Source organism: Leuciscus leuciscus (assembly GCF_965113295.1).
Source record: "Leuciscus leuciscus genome assembly, chromosome: 19".
Classification (NCBI taxonomy): Eukaryota; Metazoa; Chordata; class Actinopteri; order Cypriniformes; family Leuciscidae; genus Leuciscus; species Leuciscus leuciscus.
In genome coordinates this window covers 6,030,038-6,045,464 of record NC_138743.1, presented here as the reverse complement: position 1 = coordinate 6,045,464, position 15,427 = coordinate 6,030,038, and positions in this window count along the sequence as shown.

The following is a 15,427-nucleotide window of genomic DNA, read 5'->3' as shown; positions in this document are numbered from 1 at the left end:
TATATACACACACAGACAGTAAATCTTTTGTGCCTTGTAATAATTTTTTGCACGGCTTTTTCCCTATCGCTCACCCTCTGGTTCATTTGATCATTATTCACTCATTTACCTCATTTATCTCCATTTATGAGACAAAGGCCTCTGCGATAAGAGCGAGCTCATCTGTCATTTACACCGGTTATTTGTCCTTAAACATTTTAAATAGACGGTGATGCATGTGTGTGTTTGAGAACGAGACAGACAGACAGAGAGAGAGACCGGGAGAGTAAATCTGTCATGGTGATGGACACAGGGACTATCTGAATATGTAAATGAGGTGCTGCTGGAGCTCTGTTAATCCCGCCCCCTGGGCTATTTCCTGTCTGGATCAGGAAGTAGGGAAAAAAAAATGAAACTCATGATCAGCAGTTCTTCTGGCACACACACACACTTCATAAATATGCATTTACTTTGGTATCACACGTTGGCCAAAAAAAAGTGTTGAAAAAAGGGGGCCGTGTTATTTTGACATATGAGTGAAGATTAAATTCAGTCTTTCTGTCTGTCGTTCCCTGTCTGATGCTGTCATATTTATACACACACACACACACACACACACACACACACCGTGAAATCTGCTCAGATCAATGCATCTCTTGTCATCTCTCTACCTTTGACGTCTCTCTGGATATGTTTGGAATGAAATAATAGGCAGTAATTCTGTCTTTAAAAATAGTATGAAACACACATTGATAAACATGCTCACTTTTCTCAAATGACCTCATTAATTCAGTTCATAAAAGTCTACAATATCTATGAGAAAGCTCTCTGTTAGCATTGCCATTCATCTCAATGGCAGTTTCTCAGCCGGGATACAAGGCAGAAAAATATCTATCCTGAGCTGTGATGTCAAAGATTGCAGACAAGAGAAAATAGTCCATTTCATGTTTTTAACAGCCCTCCAGAAAAAGAATCAGGCATTGGAAAAATGTCTACGGTAATATAATGAAATATTAGTGATTTCAAATGGCCGTCAATGTAAAAAAATAGATAAATAAATTGTTTAAGTATGACATCCATACTTAATGGGACCATTTTTACCCACTTTTGTGTTAAAGCATCTTAACTTTTGTCAGTCTGACCAACTAATGAGTCAAAAAGAAGATAATAAGTCTGATTTTACGCCTGGTTCATTCATGACACTGCTAGTCAAATTCAGCACATTGAAAAAAAAAGGGAAAAAAAGGGTACAAAATCTGTCACTGGGGCGCTATCCTTTCACAAACTACTAATATGAACCATTTAGATACTAATATGTCACTTTAGCTAATAATATGTACCTTTAAGGTGCTAATATGCACCCTTCAGGGGTGATGAAGATACAAAAGTGTACCTTTTGAAAAGTGACAGCACCAATCTCTGGTTACACACTGCACATTTGAGCTGATGTATCCGGATATGGCATGCAGCATGAACACGCTATTTACATTACATTTACATTCTTCATTTAGCAGACGCGTTTATCCAAAGCTACTTACAAATGAGAACAATAGAAGCAGTTAAACTAACAGTAGGACAACAATATGCAAATGCCATGACCCTTCTCAGTTTAATCTAACGCAGTTCATGTTATTATTATTATTTTTCATAAATAATAGAATAGAATAGAACAGTTCCGCTGCAGAAACATTATTAAAATTAAAAATGAGATTAAACTTGACTTGACATTAGCGCTACACAAAATGTAAAAAAGGGGTAGTACCTTTCACTTGAGTCCTGACCATTTCATTTCATTTAACTGATAAATCAATTAAACTGATTAATATATATTTTATGTTTTATTTTATCAGCAAAAATAATGATTGAATCAAACAGGTTTCTTTGGGTGGATCAGAATGTTCATGCAGAATGAAATTAATTGTAGAACATTGAACGCTGAGTGTTTGTCATACATATTGAAAGTAAGAATTGTACATAATTTTGGTTTTATGTATTTATCTGTGGCTGGTGACAGAATATGTTCATTCTTCTTCATGTTTTTTGGTTGTATTGCTTCAGGATAACCTACAGCAGGTCCCTAACGTTACAGTAGTCATGGTAATAAAGGCTGTCATGACAATACGCCGTAGGTGCCGTTCAAATAAAAGAAATAAACACAGATGAGATGACAGGTGAGAGTCTGCGTTATCTGAAGCGACTGGCAAATGACTGAGATCATGCGGTATGTGAGTTTTACTAAGATCCGCTGGGTGTGTTTGATCTTTAATCACATTAATCATTTTCATTAAGGTGCTGAAAATCAGTCTGTCACGATCTTCACTGTCATTCTCACACACACACACACACACACACACACACACACACACACACACACACACACACACACACACACACACACACCTTAGGCCAGGTTTCCTCTGTGTCTCATCATACTGTTGAGGATCAAAACAGCACACCTGCGGCAATTATCTCTACTACTGTACTGTGTGTGTGTGTGTGTGTGTGTGTGTGTGTGTGTGTGTGTGTGTGTGTGTAGGTTTCACTGTCTTTGTTCTTTCAAATCCTGACATGACGTTCACCCTAAGGGGGCAGATCCAAGTCTGAGAAATTCCTAAGCCAAGCACTTCACACACACACACACACATCCGACAACAACATTCACAACTACCAGTCCAGGTAAAAAAGAAATCTCAACGTAAGCATTTCCATAATGCAGGAGCTCGTACTTTACACAATCCATTTGCCCTCGAAAAACAAAAGCAAAAGAAAACTATAATTGGAAAAGAAAGGTAGAGGTGCTGGACGCTTTGAAGTTATTCTATTCAAAAAAGAGGAGAAAATGGAGGTGCGTCCTCTCCTCAATCTGAGTTTATTCACAACCTTAATTTGACAGCTTTTTTAATTATTCAACAAGGGCAACTGGTTGAATGCACACACTAATCCCTGCCTGTTATATTTCACCACGACATTTAATGCGTGTCAGTCATCTGTAAAGAGCTGCCAGCAATGATCTTTGGCAGGCTTTTAAAAACATGATAGCAATCACACTGATTAATCATTACTCTCTTTTATTATTATGACTAATTAAAAGTTTCACTTTCTTCTTCTGTATGCCTGGAGTAAGATCTCTGAAAAACTGAACTTGTGCAAACCTGGGGAAAGGGAGAGAACGTGAGTCATTTGACTTTTTTTGTGTGACTTAAATACACAGATTAAAGCAGTCCATCCTGGGCTCACTCCAATGACGGGACAATACAAACTTACTGCAGTTGAGAAATTGCATGGGAACCATTAAATAATGCACCTTTTTTTTTTTTTAAGAAAACATACTGTACTCTCAGAAATGTGCTATCCATAAATCCTATTACAAATTCGTTATGCATGTTGGTTCTTATTGTGGTCCTCTCGTCTCTCATCTGCTTTTAGTGTTTCAGGGTGTTTGCATGAATCTCTATTAAAATCAAATGTTTCCCCCCAAACAATATGTAAAATCATCAACCAAACATGTCCTGCATTTGATGAATCTCACGCATTAGTTCACAGCATTGCATTAGATTTTCGCCTCTTGTCCTGGACACACACTGGCTATGGACGTTTGCTATAGTTATAGTTACAAATGTAATACATTTATTCTTTGTTGTTCCTAATCACATTTATTATGGGGAATCATAACTGGTAAATACAGCCAATCTCTGGTGTCCCGTCCACCTTACATGTTGCACTTGAGCCAGGCATGCATTAAAATAGAACTGAAATTAAAACTATGAAATTTTTGTTACGTGTTCATAAAATAAAATAAACAGTACCTGAAACAAAAACAAAAAACAAACTTTATTTCTCATTTTAATTTAGTTTAACTTGACGTATTAAAATAACTTACACTAAAACTTGGTCTATATAACTATTCATAAAAACTAAAAAGAAAAACTACTAAAATTGACACAACAACATTACTCAAATTTGAACTAAAATGAAAATGGAAAATATTATACTATAAACCGATTTAAGTTAGTGATAACACTATAATAGTATATTATATAGTACACAACACTGTTATTGTTACATGTATGGTCTCATAGTGTGTTTGGTTTAGTCATGTGAAATCTGATGCTCCTGATTCCAAGTTTATTCCATTAAATACCATTTTAATTGTTCTCCTTCATCCTCGTGCCTGTTTCCACTACACGTTACGTAACATGAAAAACAAAAATTTGTATGCGTTTTGGCATTTTAGGGCCTGAAAACAGAGAATTTTGAAAAAGGGATTCAAAGTGCACGTTTTTGAAAACAATATCATTATCATCCCCATGTAAACAACAAAAACGCAATTGTGTTTCAACAGTGACGTATTACGTGTTCAGTCTATAGAGCGGTCCATAGAGAAGTCTAATTCGCCGCTGGTTCCTACAAGATGGGGTTTTCCTATGGGGTTTATAATGGGGGTTTTCAATTTATGAGTAAAATAAAGCCTGTGGTAAACATAACTTGATTATACGTTTTGTTCTACAATGTACACTGCACACACTCACACTCCAAACTGCTTTATCCAGTTACGTATTAAAAACATACGTTTTCAAAAATGAACTATAGACCCGATACAGTCCGGCTACGAGTAACCCACTTCTAGCCAAAATAACCTTGAATCTGGTTGCATGTAGTTTTTGCCAAAATAACTTGCGAGATGCATGATATTCCATCATGTAAGCAAAGTCAGCAGTGATTACAAGGTGTTTGGTTTCATTTCTTTGACATGTTCTGTGCATCTATTCTTGGGCTATGGTTAGACGTCCATTAAATGTCCAAATTTTGGCTTGTTTTAGCCTATAGACGTCAGGGCTGTGTTTGGACGGCTATTAGACCTCTTTTAAATGCAAAGTTGCTTGCCGGGTAACCGCTTCAAAATGTGCATTTTAGCTATGTCTTTTACATTGTAGATGTACTTTATCTTTATTTTACACATAAATTGAAAACCCCCATCAGGAATATCTCGAAGGAATCAATGGCATCACTCTATAAGCGCGTTGTGTTTGTTTATCTCACGAACTACCGGCCAGGCATGCATAATACCGCGTTTTAGACGTTTTCGTGGATCTGTGTGAACCGGGATTGTTCTGTCATGTAAACGTACCCTAAAATAACACTGGTGCAAAGTGTTCATTTCCAGGACAGCTGAGAGCAGACTCTGAGAAACTCAAGCACTTATCAACACGCAGCTTAAAGTATTCTGGTTTATTTACCAGAAATCTGTCCTCATTTGTTTGAAGTTTCAGTCTGTTCCTCACACAACGTATGGTTTTAGAAGGACTTGAGGTGTACTAATGTTTCCTGCAGTGAACGGGGGAATCTTCAATGCCACTGCAAAAAAAAACAAAGTCATATTTAACCCGTGAGTTCAGATGTGAGTTTGCAGTCTGTATTGAATGTGATGCTATAAAAAGCCTGTTGTTTACCACAAAATAATCAAGCGCCAGCCATCATAAGTGGAGACGATGCTTTAGGGAAATGCAACCCTGAATGTCACATGCAGAAACAAGCGTACAGCGTGACCACCAGACTATAGTCTGATTCACAAACAAATGACTCTTATGAGCTGGCTCTTTAGTGAATCAAAAAACATACAGCTCATTAGTCTGATTGCCAAACAAATGACTCTTATGAACTGGTTCTTTAGTGAATCAAAAAATATACAGTGCAACCAGTGATTCCTGAACAAATGACTCTAGTGAACCAGATCTTTTTAGTGAATCAAAAAACATACAGCAAATTAGTCCGATTGCCAAACGAATGACTCTTATGAGCCGGCTCTTTTTAGTGAATCAAAAACAATAGTGCAGTCTGATTCCTGAACAAATGACTCTTATGAGCCGGCTCTTTAGTGAATCAAAAAACATACAGCTCATTAGTCTGATTGCCAAACAAATGACTCTTGTGAACCAGATCTTTTTAGTGAATCAAAAAACATACAGCTCATTAGTCTGATTGCCAAACAAATGACTCTTGTGAACCAGATCTTTTTAGTGAATCAAAAAACATACAGCTCATTAGTCTGATTGCCAAACGAATGACTCTTATGAGCCGGCTCTTTAGTGAATCAAAAACAATAGTGCAGTCTGATTCCTGAACAAATTACTCTTACATAAGACAACATGCTGTTTAAAATAAATTAAAGAATATCACAATTAGTTTTATGATCTACTTGCGACAAGTAAATTCCTCCGCCTAAATATTGATTTAGAAATATTTCTCTACCCTTATGGAATTCATAGAGGTAACTTTAGCAAAAGATATGAGCTTCACATTTCTGTTTTCAAACATCTACAGTGTTTCTACTTTAAACACATTTCCCATTAATTTGCACTTAATAACAATCTTAATCTAAACTGTTGCTTATTGACAGGACGCCACAAAGTCTGTAAGCCAGAACATTCCTTATAACAGTGTATAATGTCTCCCGTCTGCTGTCGTAACTCATTCAATACTTATTTTAGCAACAAACATTTTATTGCAAGTGGATCAGACCAGCGGACAGTTGGTCGTGAACTCTGACGGCCGTGTGTGTGTGTGTGTGTGTGTTACTCTCATGAATGTGGACTGTTTGAGGGGAAAGACTGTTCAGATCTAAATCCCCTGAGTGCAGACAGGACCCCAGATCAGACAAACTAACCCCCCGTACCCTCCCACACACACACACACACACACACACACACACACACACACACACACACACACACACACACACACACACTCCCTCAGGACACCAAGCATTCAAACCACCTGTGGTCACTGCTCGTTCCACCCTGCAGCCACCTTTTAATGAAGCCCTGCTGAGGTGCATTCTGGGAGAATTTAAGACACATTTTCTGTGCCAGCCAATCGTGAGCATATCAAAGCCGACACTGTGACCTGATTGGATATAAATATGCAATCACGTGAATGAATGCATGACCATATGTGATTGTGTCTCTTTCTAATGAAAGTGTATGTGTGGGTTTGTGCATTATTATACATTTCACAACAAGATCTTCAGATCTTAATAGTTTTGACTATAAATATATATATATATATATGATTGGCTTTATGAATTACATGGGATCAAACTTGAACATTATGTCCAATGATAGAAATGCTGAGGTTCTATGAGAATCTACATTTGTTTTCATCTAAAATATAAGTAAAATAAAGGTTCATGGACACTAGGGGTGGCCGATATGACCATAAAGCTAATCTTATTTTACAATAGAGTTATAGTCTTCACTGTATGAATTAAATATAAACGTATTCTTATTAAAGCTACAAAAATGATTCAGTCAAGAGTGGTAAATTATTCTCTCTTTTGTTGGATTAAAGTCCCCATGAAATAAAAATGTACGTTTTTTGGCTTTTTGAATGAATATGTTAGCATAAAGTTTATTTTTGCTCCAAAACAATGACAAAATTCACATTTAGAAGATATAAGCATTCAAAACTTTTGAATATGAATATGATGCACCAACATAAATTACACACTTTTCAAACTACACATCCTCAGCATGACTATATACACTGTTTTGCTTTAGTAACAGTTTCATATTAAATCTAAAAGGGGAATCTATTGCACTCTGGCTGTCATAAGCTGTCAAATGCGACTTTGCCGAGTTCAACGGCTCTAAACGAGCTGTGATATAAACAAAATGCTATTGGCTATTTTTAAAAAGGGGAGGAGCTGCTTGATATGTCCCGCCCTGTCTTCCTGTTTCAGCGGGAATGACGTAAGCATATTGAATAATGCTGTGCGTTTCAAGGCATGTCTTTAACATTAATGACACAGAGAGCAGGTATATTAGGTTGCTGTCACTTTAAGACCGAATGCACATCCAGGTTACACACAGCTGTTTACTTTCACTTGAGGCATAACCGACTGTGCTTACATGAATACTCCACACGATGGGCATTTTAAAATAACTGTGTATATTCGACGATTCAAGCACAATAAGACGTGAAAGAGAATTCAATTTGCGATCGTATGCTGAGACACGTGGCTTTCTGTGCACGCGCTTCATCTGTCTGTCAGTCAGCGAGTTCCAGCTTATTGTGCTTAATAACTCTTATTTTACATCAAGCACATCCCTCTCTTTTATGGTCTCATTCATGCGTTTCATTCAATAGTGTCATTAGTGCTGCGCTACTGTAATATATGTACATACTGGGATATACAAGATATAGCAAAATCTCTAAAGATTGTATATTGTAGCCACGATATATATATATCGTCATACTATGGAAGCTTGTTTCCGCCACAGAATAAAACAATTTAAAAGATAATTGTGACTTTTTATCTCACAATTCTGACAATTCTTTTCTCAGAATAGCAATTGCAAGTAATAATGTCAGAATTGTGAGATTTAAACTCACAATTGCGAGATACATTTTTTAGAATTGCGAGATATAAAAAAGTTCGCGCAAGTTGCGAGTTTTAAAGTCAGAATTGCAAGATATAAAGTTGTAACTGCGAGTTATAAAGTCAGAATTGTGAGATATAAACTTTATATCTCGCAGTTCTGACTTTATAACTCGCAATTGCAAGTGTTTATATCATGCTTTTCTGAGATTTTTTTTTATTTATTCAGTGGCGGAACTGTGCTTTTGTTGGTTAATCTGTACAAAAAATGTTTCTCATTTTCTAAAAGAATAATGTTCATTCTTTTTGTCTTTCTACCTCTATAAATCTATTAAAAATCTATGGGGGTGCCATCAGAGATTTTAGTCCTAAGAAACATCTGTATGAGTAAGTCTGTAGAATGCATGAGCTATCCACAGTTCAGACTTCAATGACAGAAGAGCAAGAGAATGAAGAGGAGGGGAATAGAGCGAAATAAACCCCGTGTTGGGAAGAGAACCGTCCCCTCGCAGACGACTCCTCATCCTGAAGTGCAAAACGGCAGGAACGTTGACTGCTCCTCCAGTTTCACAGATCAACAAACTAATGTTGACATCTATCGCTTTAAAAAAACAGGAAGAAAAATAATAAAAAAAAGACTTTAGCAGCAAAAACTAATAATTGCAAAGCAGCCAATTAAATGGAGAGAAGGAGATGAAACCGTCTTATTTCCCCTGGTGAAACGCGCTTCTGCGAGCACATGAAAAGAAAAGAGGAAAATATAATTCCAGAAGCTGACAGAACTCATTGTTCGTGGAATTTTAAATTCAAAAAAGTTAATAAAGCAGCGGAGGAAGATGAAGAGAATTTGCATTTCTCAGATTAACAGCCTGTACAGCAGCAAAGGAGATCCACGTCGCCCGGGGTCATCATTTAAGAAACCTTTGCATATTTTATTTAAAAGTGGGCTTGGGTTGGCGGGGTAATAAGACAGACAGATAATGATTGGAAGGTCGGCCCTGCAGGGCACGTGAGAACACACACACACACACACACACACACACACACACACACACACACACACACACACACAGACGAGGAACGCGCAAATAGTTCTCCATAAGGAGGCCGCATCATAGATTACACTAATTACACACTGATCATTTATGAAACGTTTTCCAAAGGTTTTATTATTGTTATTGTTGTTTGTTGCTGTTATTGCATTCGTTATTGCGAGTGTGTGTGTGTGTGTGTGTGTGTGTGTGTGTGTGGTGTTAATGTGTAGCTTGGAGGTTTCTCCATTGCTCATATCGTGTGTTGCTCGTGTTGTAATGAGAAGAAAAATAATCTCACACTCGTAATCAGATTTTCCTTGTTTACGTGTTTGTTCGGAATGACCACAAATGTGTAATTAGAACAGCATTAATTTGTTTGTGCCGCAAATTATTAAAGCTGGAAGTTTTTGAAGCAATAAGTGCAAAAAAAAAAAACAAAAAAAAAAAAACATGACATTCACTTCGCGTTGCGTTAAAACAAGAAAGGATCTTGGATGGATGTGAGGAAAGAGTGACAGAAAGAAAGAGAGAGACGAATGAAACTGCTGCTCTTAAACCAGCCGAAAGTCTGATGGTGAAAGTTGGTTTAAATGGTCTTGCATTTGAAAAGTGCCTAAAACCCTTATAAAACCCCATAGATTTTGAGACACAACAAATCCTCCACTTACAGGAAATCAAACACAACCTCCTCATTACACACAAAGATTGATGTGGAGATTGAACTCAATATCATCATTTAAATAAATACTCATTAACAAACGCCTGTTCTTTTATTAGGCTAAATATAACCTAAATTAAACTACATTTCACAAAGAACATGTGATTGGCTCTTTCATATGCAAAACTCGTTGCCATAATTATAATGTGTTGTTGGTGTTAAGGTGTTTTCTGTGTGTTTTCACTCATTGCTATGCAGTTGCTAAAGTGTTCTGGGATGTTTCAAGGTTTTTACTTTTTACTGTCTCAAGACAAAAACCTATATGGCCTGGGTCCCTCCTGCAATGTAAATCTATGGGACTTTTTCCAATTTAATCATCCACCATGTGAAAATCCAATCAGATCCTTTAGAAAAGCAATAGCACCTCTGTAAAGAAGTTTAGCATGAACAAGTTTCACACATGGGGTCAGGGGTTTGTTCAAATCTGTTTAAAATCAACCTCAAATAGCAGGTTGAAATCTTTGCGGTGTTGTGCAAGGTGGGTAAAATATTGTGTTGTACATTACAATTCTGAATTATTCCATTTGGCTTTGTAGAATCTAAAGCTCATACTCAACACACACACACACACACACACACACACACACACACACACACACACACACACACACACACACACACACACACAGTACCCATCCTTGACCTTAACCAGGCCTGCAGGGTTAGGACGGAACATTACAACAGCGTTTTATGAATTATTCATTGATTCACTCTGTCCTAACTCTCTCTCTCTCTCTTTCTTTTTCTTTCTTTCTCGCTGTCTCCACACTCTCTCTATCTCACTCGCTCTGGGCTAGTAGAGTTTGAGTGTGTTTTGACCGGTGCTCTGATAGGGGGATACTCGCACCCGCAGCAGGTAGTTTGTCCTCCTCGGTGTGGCAGAATTCCCTGTAGACCCTAATTAGGGCTCTTAATAGCTGCCTTTATGACAAAAAATAAAAATAAAGGTTAATTCTAAATCTACCACACTCCAGTGAATTGCAAACAAGAATGTGTGTGTAAGTGAGAGAGAAATGTGTTTGGAACAGCATAATACCATATGCTATTGCTGCAATGCATACTGTGCACAGAGTATGCTTATTTTATGTGCATAAACACTCTATTACAACAGAAAACACTGCACATTTCCTACAATGCAGTAGCTCAACCTTTAAATTTCAGGTGCATATATTAATTTACAGATGTATAAATACACTACTGTTAAAAAGTTTGAGGTCAGTAAGATTTTTTAATGTTTTTGAAAGAGGTCTCTTCTGCTACATTTATTTGATAAAAAATACAGCAAAAACATTATATCGTGAAATATTATTACAATTTATAGTAACCGTTTTCTATTTGAATATATGTTCAAATGTAATTTATTCCTGTTATGCAAAGCTGAATTTTAAGTTCCAGTCTTCAGAGTCACATGATCCTTCAGAAATCATTCTAATATGGCGATTTGCTGCTCAAGAAGCATCCATATATGTATGTATATGCACCGCTTGCTGAATAAACGTGCATGGAGATGAGTAAATTGTTGCATAATGCAACTTATATTTTTAAAAAGTATACTGTGTATACTGCGCAGTATTCAGTAAAAAGTAAACTATATTTCCATTTCATAGTCATACAGCATGATTAGAAATTTTAAAGTAGCTGTTGAGCATTTCAGTTATTAGGAGACAGAGCAATTGAACTACTTAAATTATAAAAAAAAGTTTATAAAAAAAAAGTTTAAATAAGAAAAGAAAAAAAACGAAATTATTAAACGAAAATTATTACTGTTTCGAAACAGTCCATAGAATCATTATCAGAGAGCAGCAATGCATTATGGGAGATAATCAGCACTGACCAGAGGGCAGAACTGCCAATCCAAGGATTAAACTCTGCCAGAACCTGACCTTCCTCGCAGCTAAACACACACACACACGAAGACACACACACACATGCAGTTTGAATCACTGTGTCAGAATTTCCTCCTCTTTCTCTCACACACTATCTCTTTTCCTTTATCTGTTCTCTTTCTCCCTCCTGCTTCCCTTACTTTACATATTTTAAGTTGTCTTTCTCCTCCTCTCACTTAATTTGAAAGTCAGTTTCTGTGAATCTCATGACACCCGCCAAAAGCATGTCTGGGTCATATTTCACCACAAAATCTAAATATTTTGCTTATAGAAGAGTTTGCATTGGGAAATTATTTTCATGAAAATTTAAGGCATTTAATCATTTACTCAGTCCTTTGTTGTCCAAAACTCCTTTTTTGTTTAGATGTTTGGCAAATAGACCACTACAATTAAAGTGGATTGAGAACAGGGGCTGTCAAGCTCCATAAAATAAAAAAGCATCAGAAAAGCATTAGGAAATATTCTTCTGAATTGACAGATGCCATATCATAGCTTTGACCATATTATTCAGTAAAATCCTGCCTTGAAAATCTTGCTGACCAGCTGTGGTTATTATTCACTTTAATTTTGCAGAAAAGAGTTCAAACATTCTCTCAAACATCATCTTTTGTGTTCATAAGGGATGGGAAAGACATGAGGGTGAGTAAATAATAAAAAGTTTTATTTTCTCACCAGGTCTGCATTACCTTAATGCAAAAAAGAAATCATATATATATATAAGATATTTAAATTGCAAAGTATTTATATAGCACAGTATTATTTGTAGTACTGCCTTTAATGTATATGCTGATTTAAATATGAAAATATTGTATTACTGTAATGAGAATCTAATGAGAATCCCCACTGAGAATAATAGGAATTATAAACATTAGAAACTCAAAAATAAAACATCCAGACACATTACAGTAATGGGAGTTTGGGGGTAAAATGTGCTTAACTGTCATGAAAATAATGTCTCAATGCAAAAACATTCTTGAAGTCCTTAAAATTGCTTCATTTTCTTTATGCAAAACGAGATATCTTTCGGGTGAAATGTGACCTGGACGTGTTTTCACCCATAAACATTTGTCTTTCATTTCACCGTGTGTCCAGTGTTCTCTTCAAGTCTCACCACAGCACCAACTTGACCAACAGAAACACATCCAAATGCGCCCAGGGCTGCGAGTCCTTCAGAAGACACACACACACACACACACACACACACATTAGAGGCACTCTGACAGATGGATTCCTGCTGTCGGAGAGTAATGTGACCTTATGGAGGATTCAAGCATCATGTATGAGCAGCGGATGAATATTACATAAAGCGTTTGGAAAGCTTTCTAGTTATGAATATGAGGTTGTGTTCTTAAGCGTGTTTGTGGCAATGTGGTTGTCTATTTTTGATGTGTGTGCATGTGTTTTTTTGCATTCTATATGTGACTCTGTACTTGCATGTTGTGTGTGTGTGTGTGTGAGGCCAAGGCCTGCTAAACACAGCCATATTCTGCAGATAACCGGATTAGGAACGAGGCGTATAATAAGTCTGTGAATGTGGCCCCTGGCGCTGCTGTAATCCTCTGCTTTGATGTCTCTCGGCTCCATCAGGTGCGAGCGGGCTCTCGGGCCCCGGGCTGAAGCTCCGCTTCGCAGCTCAAAGTGCCTCATTAGTTTTGCCTGTTTACTAAACTTGGCCCCTTGTGATGGAAAATAGTCAGATGCACAGCCGAATCCTGTCGACGATGCACATTTCTCTCTTCTCAGAAAGAGGGAGGGAGAGAGAAGGATGCCGGAGACATCTTGCAGTGTCCGAATTTACCTCAGCACCAGCATATGTTCATTATCTGTTTCATATACAAGCACTGGGCTAAATTATATGAGAGAAAGGATGTACATACAGTATAAGAAGAGCTTAAGCTGCATGCATTATAAAAATATTATATATATTTTCTATTTCATTATTTAGATTCAAATGTTACTTGTGTGCATGTTATTTGTATATTATTTACATTTATGCATTTGTCAGACTCTTTAAAATTGGCCTTACTACATTTTATTAGTGCATGCATTCCCTGGGAATCAAACCCAAGACCTTGCTGTTGCAAGCACCACGCTCTGTTTGAGCTAGAGGAATGTGTAGAACTGTTGTGTTATTTTATGCATGTTTGTTTCTTATATTTGTGCTCAAGTGTGTGTTTTTTGTGTGCTAATTGAGTGAAGCCTATATGTGTGTGGATGTGTGTCTCACTCAGCTGCAGATTCTAATTAAAAATATCACAATAATTAAAGTCTTCACTCTGACATGCACAGACTGCGCTACGCCTTCAGACATTCCCAGCTAATTAGTTAATTAATCCAAACGCAAATTATAAGCAATAATTAGTCAGTCAAGCTTAACGTGAAGTCTGGTGACTCGTAGCGTTGCTTCGACCTCCTTATGTTCGCTGTCTCTGCGTCTCCTCACACGGGCTCCTTCTTTTGGAATCATTCCTGCTCTGGTTAGGTAATTAATTTTCGGCTCTTAACGGATTTAACAGCAGATTTGACAACGGCTCCCGTAACGCTCCGGATTCAGATCGGACTCTCACCCTGAGCACAGCGACACAATTACACATCACAAACAACACAGAGCAGCGTGAAAGAGCTCTTATTAAGACATTAGACACACCTACTCGTATACACACACTACCCCTGATCATAGGCTACACACATTTGACGTTCTTCTTACACACTTGTTAGCAGTGTTTGCTAAGGTAAGTATCAATATCATTAATGCTGCTCTCATACTCTGGGTTAAATCCCCAATCATTAGCATTAAACTTAAGTGCATAACTTTTCAAATGGATACCATTTTAGGCTGACCGACGATAAAATGAAGAAGAGACCTAACAATGTCCTAGTAACCACCAAAACACCTTAGCAACTTAGTAACATGCAAAAAAAAAAAAAAAAAACTCAGTGGGCCTACATCTCAGCACCTGTGTAGTAACGCCCTGGCAACGGCCCAGGCAACTGCATGCTAAAACCCCTCACAATTAAGCCCTTGTAAAATAATGTTGCTAATTCATCGTCTAACAAGGAAATTTACCATTCACTGACCTAAGAATCGTTATCCCTCACGATAGTTCACCAGTCGTGTTGTGTCTCCAATTTTCTGTCGTCTGTTCAAACATCAGAATTAGCGGCCCGAGTCGTGATGAATGAATCACTGCTTTGAGTCGGTTCTTTTCCGTGACTAAACGGTTCGAGATTCAGCCTATAGGATCGTTCACTCACTCACTGAATCGCCACAGAGTACTCAGTAAAACGGTGAACCCGTACTTTACATCAGAGAACAAAAAGAGAGCTGAATATGAGGTGAATATTTACCAAGGATCCGAATTTTAAACAAACCTGCAAAAGCACCCGGTATCGTTTGCCAGCGATTAAAGGCACAGTGTGTAAGTTTTGCCGC